This window comes from Gallinula chloropus (genome assembly GCF_964237585.1).
Source record: "Gallinula chloropus genome assembly, chromosome: 1".
In the NCBI taxonomy this organism is placed as follows: Eukaryota; Metazoa; Chordata; class Aves; order Gruiformes; family Rallidae; genus Gallinula; species Gallinula chloropus.
Genome location: NC_140085.1, coordinates 431998 through 439209, shown reverse-complemented (window position 1 = coordinate 439209; position 7212 = coordinate 431998). Strand labels below are relative to the sequence as shown.

The 7212-nt window shown below is 51.6% G+C and overlaps 1 long non-coding RNA gene across 1 annotated transcript; it reads left to right on the top strand.

The window, feature by feature from the left end:
- The first annotated feature begins 451 nt into the window (after positions 1-451).
- Positions 452-5919, top strand: LOC311200019. The gene is made up of 5 exons (XR_014617797.1): positions 452-1495; positions 1654-1785; positions 3636-3873; positions 4646-4742; positions 5594-5919. It is a non-coding gene; the product is annotated as an uncharacterized lncRNA (long non-coding RNA).
- The last annotated feature ends 1293 nt before the right edge of the window (positions 5920-7212 follow it).

The window sequence follows — 7212 nt, the reverse complement described above, 5'->3', positions numbered from 1 at the left end:
TCCCTCCCGGTGAGGCTCCGGTTCCGCCGCCCGTCGCGGGGTCGGCCGGGGCCGGGTGGTCGGCGGGTCGCGGCGCGAGTGGTCGCGGCGGGCCGGGGGTCGGTGCGGGGCGCGCGGGCGGCGAGGCGCCGCGCCTTCCACCCCCCCCCAGCCGCGGCCGGCCTTCTGCCGGCGCCGGTCCGTGCCGGGACGTGTCTCCGCGGCGTCCGGCGGGGTGTCCGGGCCGGGAGGGGGGGCTCCGCGCCGCGCGGGCAGTGCGCGGAGGGGGTCGCGGCGGGGGCTTGGGGGTGCGGCCGGGCCAGAGCTCCCGTTCCCCGAGCAGCCGGCACGGGAGACACGGGGCACCGAAGGGGCCGGCGGGGCGGGGCGCGACTGGGCTCTTCCGGTCAGTCTGAGCGTGTCCGGGCCGCGGGGCTGGCAGGTTTGGGGGGATTTGGGGGTTTGCGTGGGTCTGTGTCTCTCTCTAGTTGCGGCTTGTGGGTTTTCTGTCTCGCGGGGCTCTTTTGGCAGAGGAGGGCTTAGGGCTTCTCTTGTGGCTGCTGTGGCGTTCAGTGGTTATCGGGGGTTCTTGTGGTGTCTGGGGTTTCCGGGTTTGCTGGTTTCTTCGGCTCGGTGGTTATTTTGCTCTGGTCTTTTCTTGGTTTTCTGGTTTGGGTTTCTTTTGTGGTTTTAATTGGGTTTTTGGGGGTTCCGTGGCTCGCAGGGTTTCTATAATTTTTTATGGTAAATGAAAATGGAGCACAGGTTCTGCTCTGCCTTTTGTTTCCTTGTCAGCCTTTGTTGCCCTTGTGAAATGTCCAAGCCCATTGGAGACATTACTGTTTGGCTTGCTATTTGAGCTTTCTTCTTGGATACCTTGTACCCATTAAGTCCCCAAAAGTTTAAGAGTTGGGTGGTTACCCATCCAGAACCTGTTGTCCTTCTTGTGAGTCTTGGTCCTTCCCAGCCCTCCACTGACCCCTGCCCTTTCTTACTACTCCTCTGATTTTTTTTTTTTTTTCCCCTTGCCTGTACTTCTCTATTCTACTGTCCTGCTCCCTTTTCTTCTCTCCCTTTCTCTTTCTTCATCTCCCTCTCCCTTTTCTTTTTCTCTCTGTGCTTTTTTCCTGCTTTCTCTTCCTCCTTTTTTCGTCTTCCATCTCTGTCCTGCAGGCCACTGCAGTTACTTTCCTTTTCCATCTCTTTGTCGTGATCTGCACCTGTCTTGTTTTCTCCAAAAATTTCTCTAGCCTGTTGTCTGGTGTTCTTTTTTTTTTTTTTCATTCTATATCTCACTGTCCCAGGCAGCAAGCTGGCCCTTGAATATGCTTTATTCTCCATAAATGCAGGTGCTGTTGGCAGCAGTTCATGAAACGAGGGGCATCTCCAGCAGATCCTGTAGAAGACAGAGTTGCTGCCTGAGGAGAGCACGCCTCAAAGTGTGCATCGTCAGATTTGCGCTCGCTAGAGAGTATGGGACGAAGCTGGCATTGGCGTCCTGTCCAGCCAGTGTCAGGTGACACCCACTTTGCTGCGCACTGGTTACAGGAGGATCTAGAGTAATACAGATGTACTTCTCAGCGAAGGCAGCGAAGCAACACTTTCCTTTCAAACGGTGAGGCTGGTAAGGAAAGCGCAGTTTGTCTCTGACTGTCTCTATTCCCTTTGTCTCAGGGAGGCTGAATGAAAATGATGACTTCTTGACTGTGTTATCACACTGGGTGAGTAGGTGTGACATGCTGGAGCTGGATACTGAAGTTGAGTACGTGGTGGAATCGATGGATCTGTGTTTTCTGCATGGAGAAGGTAACCTGTCATTCGTTTATTTTTCTTAAAATGAAGCAAAGGACTAGGGAAGGTGGGTTCTTCTTCACAGCGCAGATTTTGATGACATTGTTGGAGTAGAAATCCATCCAAGGGTGGTCCTAAAGTTGGCAACATCAGTAGCATAACAAGAGAGTCTCATGGTTCCGCTGTAAAGTGGAAGTACAGAAAGCTGTTCAGCTCGCAGAGTGCAGGCCTGTGTGACCTGGGAATCTACTGATGGACTCTGCCTTATGAGGTGAGATATTTTCGATCGAGCAGGGGGAGTCATCGTGACTTAACAATGTGGTAGCTACACTTGTGATGGGCTCCTGCAGTTTTATCAGCTATCGGACCCCGGAAGGCCTTCATCCTCCCTCCGTCTCTAGGATGAAAAGGCAAAACATGCCATATTGTGAGGATGATTGAGTACAATTTTCTGCCGCTCCATAAATAACTTTGATACTTAGTATATGTTAGGAGTGCTTGTGGGAGCTTCAGCCTCTTCTCGAAGCAGTCCCGTCTGTCTAAAGCGCGTGCTTTTAAAAACATCTGTGTGTTACATACATTAGGAACTAAAACTGCAGCTTGATTTTCCTCCTCTAGGGCTGATTTTTCATAATTGCTTCACCCCGGTAACAGAAACGGATAGGCCCTGTTTCGTCAGGGTCAGTCCTGACCTCGTTTAAATGCTGCTGCAAAGCTTCAGTGTTTCAGTTTGCAAGCTGTAAAAATACTTTGTTAAAGATAAGAGTGCTTCTTGGAACTTAAGTGGTAGAACCACCTTCTCAATGGTAGCTTTTGCTGGCTTGCTTTTGTGCAATGTACATCTTTGCCATTGTGATTTAGCGTGCCTGATTGGTTTAGCATACAGACATTGGCACCCGCTGAGTTGATAAACAGGTCTTTCTCACTGTGCCATTTTTCCACTTCCTTTAATTGTATCTTTTTCAGTCTGTAACCACAGTTAATGTCTTTTTTTTTTAAAAAAAGCACACTACAGCAGCTTGCTTTGTTCATGTGTTCAAAAGATGTTTGTGGTTGCTTTTCCCCCAGTTGTTGCTTGGTTTTTTTTCCTCTTTAAATGCTTTCTGAAAGGTAGAACTGCATTTCCTTGTAGGGTGCACTTAGACTTTTTCCATGTTATCGGAGTTGTAAGAACATGTCAGTTTCAACACAGAAAAAAGGTCCAGCTTTTGCCACGAGGCTTTTGCCATTAGGGTTTAGCCTAATGTTGCCGAGGAAGCTTTCTTTCTGCTTCCCTCTAAGCCTTACTGTAAAAAAGAAAAAAAGCTGTCATGGGAAAGCCGGTTAAATCGGGCTCGGACCCCAGATTGTCACCGGTTTAATGCAATGAAAGTGTCCTGACTGGACTGAAGCACCCTAAAACACTTTGCGTGCTGCAGCATAAGAATGCAGATGGCTTATCACGCAGTAACTTGGGGATCAGCACCGTTTGCTGCCACTGGCAGAGGCTTTTTTCTTATTCCTTCTGACTGACACGGCGATAGGAGGTGCCTGTTTTGTGGCAGTAGTGCAGCAGCACCATCTCTCGACCCTGCTGCCTCAGACATTGCTTAGCCTCACTGCATTTTGTTTCCTGGTTTTGCTCGGCAGGACAAGTCCTGTTTGGCTGTAATTGCAGGGTTAGAGTGTAATATGAGGAAAGGAGGGTGTTGGCTTAGGAATTTCTGTTCCGCTTGCCACAGTTTTGCCACCAGTATTGCAGTTGGCGAGGTGGCTGTCGGGCGTGGGAATCGCGGGGGTGAGTCTCAGTGTGGGGACAGGTTTGTTGCTGACACTTCAGCTGTTGGGGTTTTTGAGTTGCTGATGTGTGTTTTCTCATTCTACAGAACCACCTTCATGTTGCGTTCCCGGGAGTGTACTGTGGATGTACAGGAAAGATCTTTCCTGGTGAGACTGTCTATAAGCACCGAAGATGTTCGCCAGCTCTGCGCTGAGAAGTTCGAGGTGGACAAGCCGGCAGAGTGCAGCCCGTTTCTTGTTGTCGATGACACCTGGCAGCAGCTGACGGAGCATACCTGCCCTCGGGAAATGAAGGCTGAGTTGCACAGCTGTCCCCAACCCCAGGTCTTCCACTTTGTCTACAAATGTGTTAACAGAGATCTGTGTGGTGCCATTTGTCACAGTGATGACTCCACGTTTTAAAACCAGCAGCTCGTCGTTGGATTTCTGTTCCTCTTGTTAACGGCTGAAAACATCTTTGTTGGCTGGCATTCCTTAGGAGCCGAGACTGGTCTTAAACCAGGATTGCCCAGTAAAAATCCCTTAGCCACATCAGGCATAGCTTAGAAAACCCCATGTAAATCGTGCCCAGAGCCGGTTATGCAGACTATTCCACCAGCGTGTTTGAGCGAACAGCCACAAGACTCTGCTGCAGCATATCATATCGTGGCCCTCGGCAGGTTGTCTGCTGTGGTGTGCAAATGTCTTATTTTTTTTGCACCTGGCCTCTAGCCACATGTCATTTTGATTTATATATGTGTATGCTAGACAAGCATTGCAGTAAACTGGCTGGTGTTAGCTTGGGTTCGACTTGTCCCATTCAGGGCATCAGTTAACTCAGAATTACCTGGATGATTGATTGCATTCTTTCCTGGTTTTTTTTTTTTGTTTGTTTGTTTGTTTTTAATTACAGAAAATTGTGGGGGTTTATTATAGACATCTTGCAGCAGTTGCAGGTAGACTGTCAGGGTCGTCTTCTAAAAATATTTTTTCAGCTGTAAAGAATTCTGTAATTATGCATGTGATTTTAACATTCAATATACAAGAATAAGTCTCTTTCGGGTTTTGGCGTATTGCATTTAAGGTCTCTATGGTTTCTCCTCTTTTCCTGTTACAGGTGAGTTCTTGGGAGCTTGTGGTACCTGTAAGAAGGTCGTAGTATTGGCGCTGGTGATTTCATTGCCTTTATCTGAACTGGATGTACTGTTACCTGGGTTAGTGTTTCTATCCATTGGTTTAGACAGCCTTGTGGGTAGGAAGAGGAAGTTGAAAGAAAAGGATGTAGAGAAGGGGCAGAGAAAGAACGCAGAGAACCGAGTTTAGGATTAAAATGTGTTAGTCTGTCTGCTGGTGCAGGCTCCTCTCAGAAAATGAGCCAAGGAGGTTGGTAAGGTGTTTGTAGTTTTACTGATTTTTTTTTTTTTTTTTTTCCTGGTTTTTGTGGCTATAGGGGTTGGGTGGGTTGGATTTTTACAGGCTCTGGGATTTGTGGGGTTAGTGTGGGCTTGTGAGGTTTTTCTGTTGGTTTGTTTTTTTTAACTGGGGTTCTAAGGGGGGGTTTGGTTCTCTGCCTTTTGAAGGCTTTGGGGTTCTGTGGGTTGCGGGTTTGGGGGAGGGCTAGGGGCTTCTGTGGTGTTTTGAGTTCCCGCAGCTTTTCTTGTGGGGTCTGGGGTTTGTGTGTGTCTTTAATGGGGGTTTGTGGCTTCTTTGGTTTTTGGGCTTTGTGGGGGTTTCTAGTTTGTGGGAATTCTTTGGGTATTTTGGTTTGGTTTTTCTTAGGCTGAGAGGCTTTAGGAGGAAAGCCTGTTCTGAGCGTGGTGTTCTCCTTGTAACAGAAGCAGGGTCTCACTGTGGCATGCCAGCTGTCGTGGCTAACAAGGGAGCTTTTTTGTTTTGTGTTGTTATAAATATTACAAGAGTTCCACTTTGTAAAATGCTTTTGTGATGAGTTCAGGCTACGTCTTGCATCCATTGAAAGCAGTATTTACTGGGGCCGAGTCTTCCTGTTTGGAGCTGAGGAAGGAAGTATGGATTGAATAACAATGTATTGTTTTTTGACCTGCAGATGGTGGAAGAAAGTGAGGAAAGACTAACAGAAGAGCAGATTGAGTCACTTCTCCAGGCAGTCACCAGTCTTCTTCCAGGGGATCCAGAAGAACAGCCAAGAGACTTGGCAATGTTGGCTGAAGACGAAGGTGACCAAACCTTGGAGGCATCTCAGCCCAAAGCTGGCAACGGTTTCGACAGAGGAGAATCGGCTAACAATTTTCTGGGTTATACTTGGCAGCAGTTTACTGTTGTATTGGACATTGTTGTAAAATGCCTTAGAATTTTTATTATTCAGAGGTGATGAGGGAACCAGTTGTTTCCAAGAAAGCGTGGCCAAGGCCACTGTTGTTGTGGCATCTTTCCATCGATGGGGCTGGCAGCAGCTGAGTCAGGGCGGTTGGCTCTTTTTGGGGGACTATGGGGTCTTTACAGGGTCTCTTTTTGGTGGGGTCTAGGGCTTTTGGGGGGGGTTCTCTAAGGGGGGGTGTGGGGTTCTTTGAGGGGATCTTTATGGGGTCTCATTTTGGGGGGGATGTGAGGGGCTTGGGGGCGTCTTTAAGGAGTCTCAGGTTTTTTGGGGGGTGGTTAGGGTTCTTTATGGGGTCTGTTTGGGGGGTCTGGGTTTTTTGGGGGGGCTCTTTGTGGGCTTTGGGGAGTTGGGGGGCCCTAAGGGCCTTTTTAGGGGAGCGTGGGGGGGCTCTTTGGGGGGGGGGGGGTGTCTCTGAGGGGTTCTGGGGGGGTCTCTCTAGGGTCTATTTTTGGGGTGTTGGGGGTTCCTTCGGGGGTCTTCTAGGGGGTCAGGGGCCATGGTGGGGTTCGAGGGCTCTCAGAGGGGTCGCAGTAGGGTTGGGAGGGGGGTTGAATTCGCTGGAGGAGATGGGGGGTTGTTAATGAGCGCAGGTCAGCGGCAGACGGGTAATTAGTGGGGCAGGGGGAGCCGAAAAGGGCCGAGCAGAGGCGGAGAGATACGAGCAGAGGCGGAGAGATACGAGCACTGGCGGAAAGGCCCGAGCACTGGCGGAAAGGCCCGAGCGGGGATTCGAACACGGGGGTCCTCGGTGCTGCCGCCTTGCGGACACGCAGCGGTACTGCGCCCGGGTGGCGCAGCGCACGGAAGCCGCCGCGTTCTGCTGCCTCCGTGCACACTCGCCGCGTTCCTGCGCGGGTGCGCGCAGAGCCCGCTGCGTGCGGACTGCGGCCGGGCGGCGCAGCGCGAGCGGCAGGGCGCTTTAACGAGGGACGCCGCCATTGCGGGGCGGCCGCTCCCTCCCGGTGAGGGGGGGGTTCCGCCGCCCGTCGCGGGGTCGGCCGGGGCACTGTCAGGTCCGGGGAACCCCCGAAGGCGATGGGACTCCCTCGGGGGGGCAGATTTTGGGAGGGGACGCGCGGGTGGTGGGGGGGTCACTGTCATGTGCGGGGATTCGAAGACGGGGTGAGGTCGCCCATCCGGGCGCTGACCGAGCTGGTACCTGCTTAGCTTCCCGGACGGGGAAGCTGTGAGGTCACCGGACGCTCCCTCCCGGAGAGGCGCCGGTACCCCCCCCCGCCCCCCCCCTCGCGGGATCACTCGGTGCTGCCGCCTTGCGGACACGCAGCGGTACTGCGCCCGGGTGGCGCAGCGCACGGAAGCCGCAG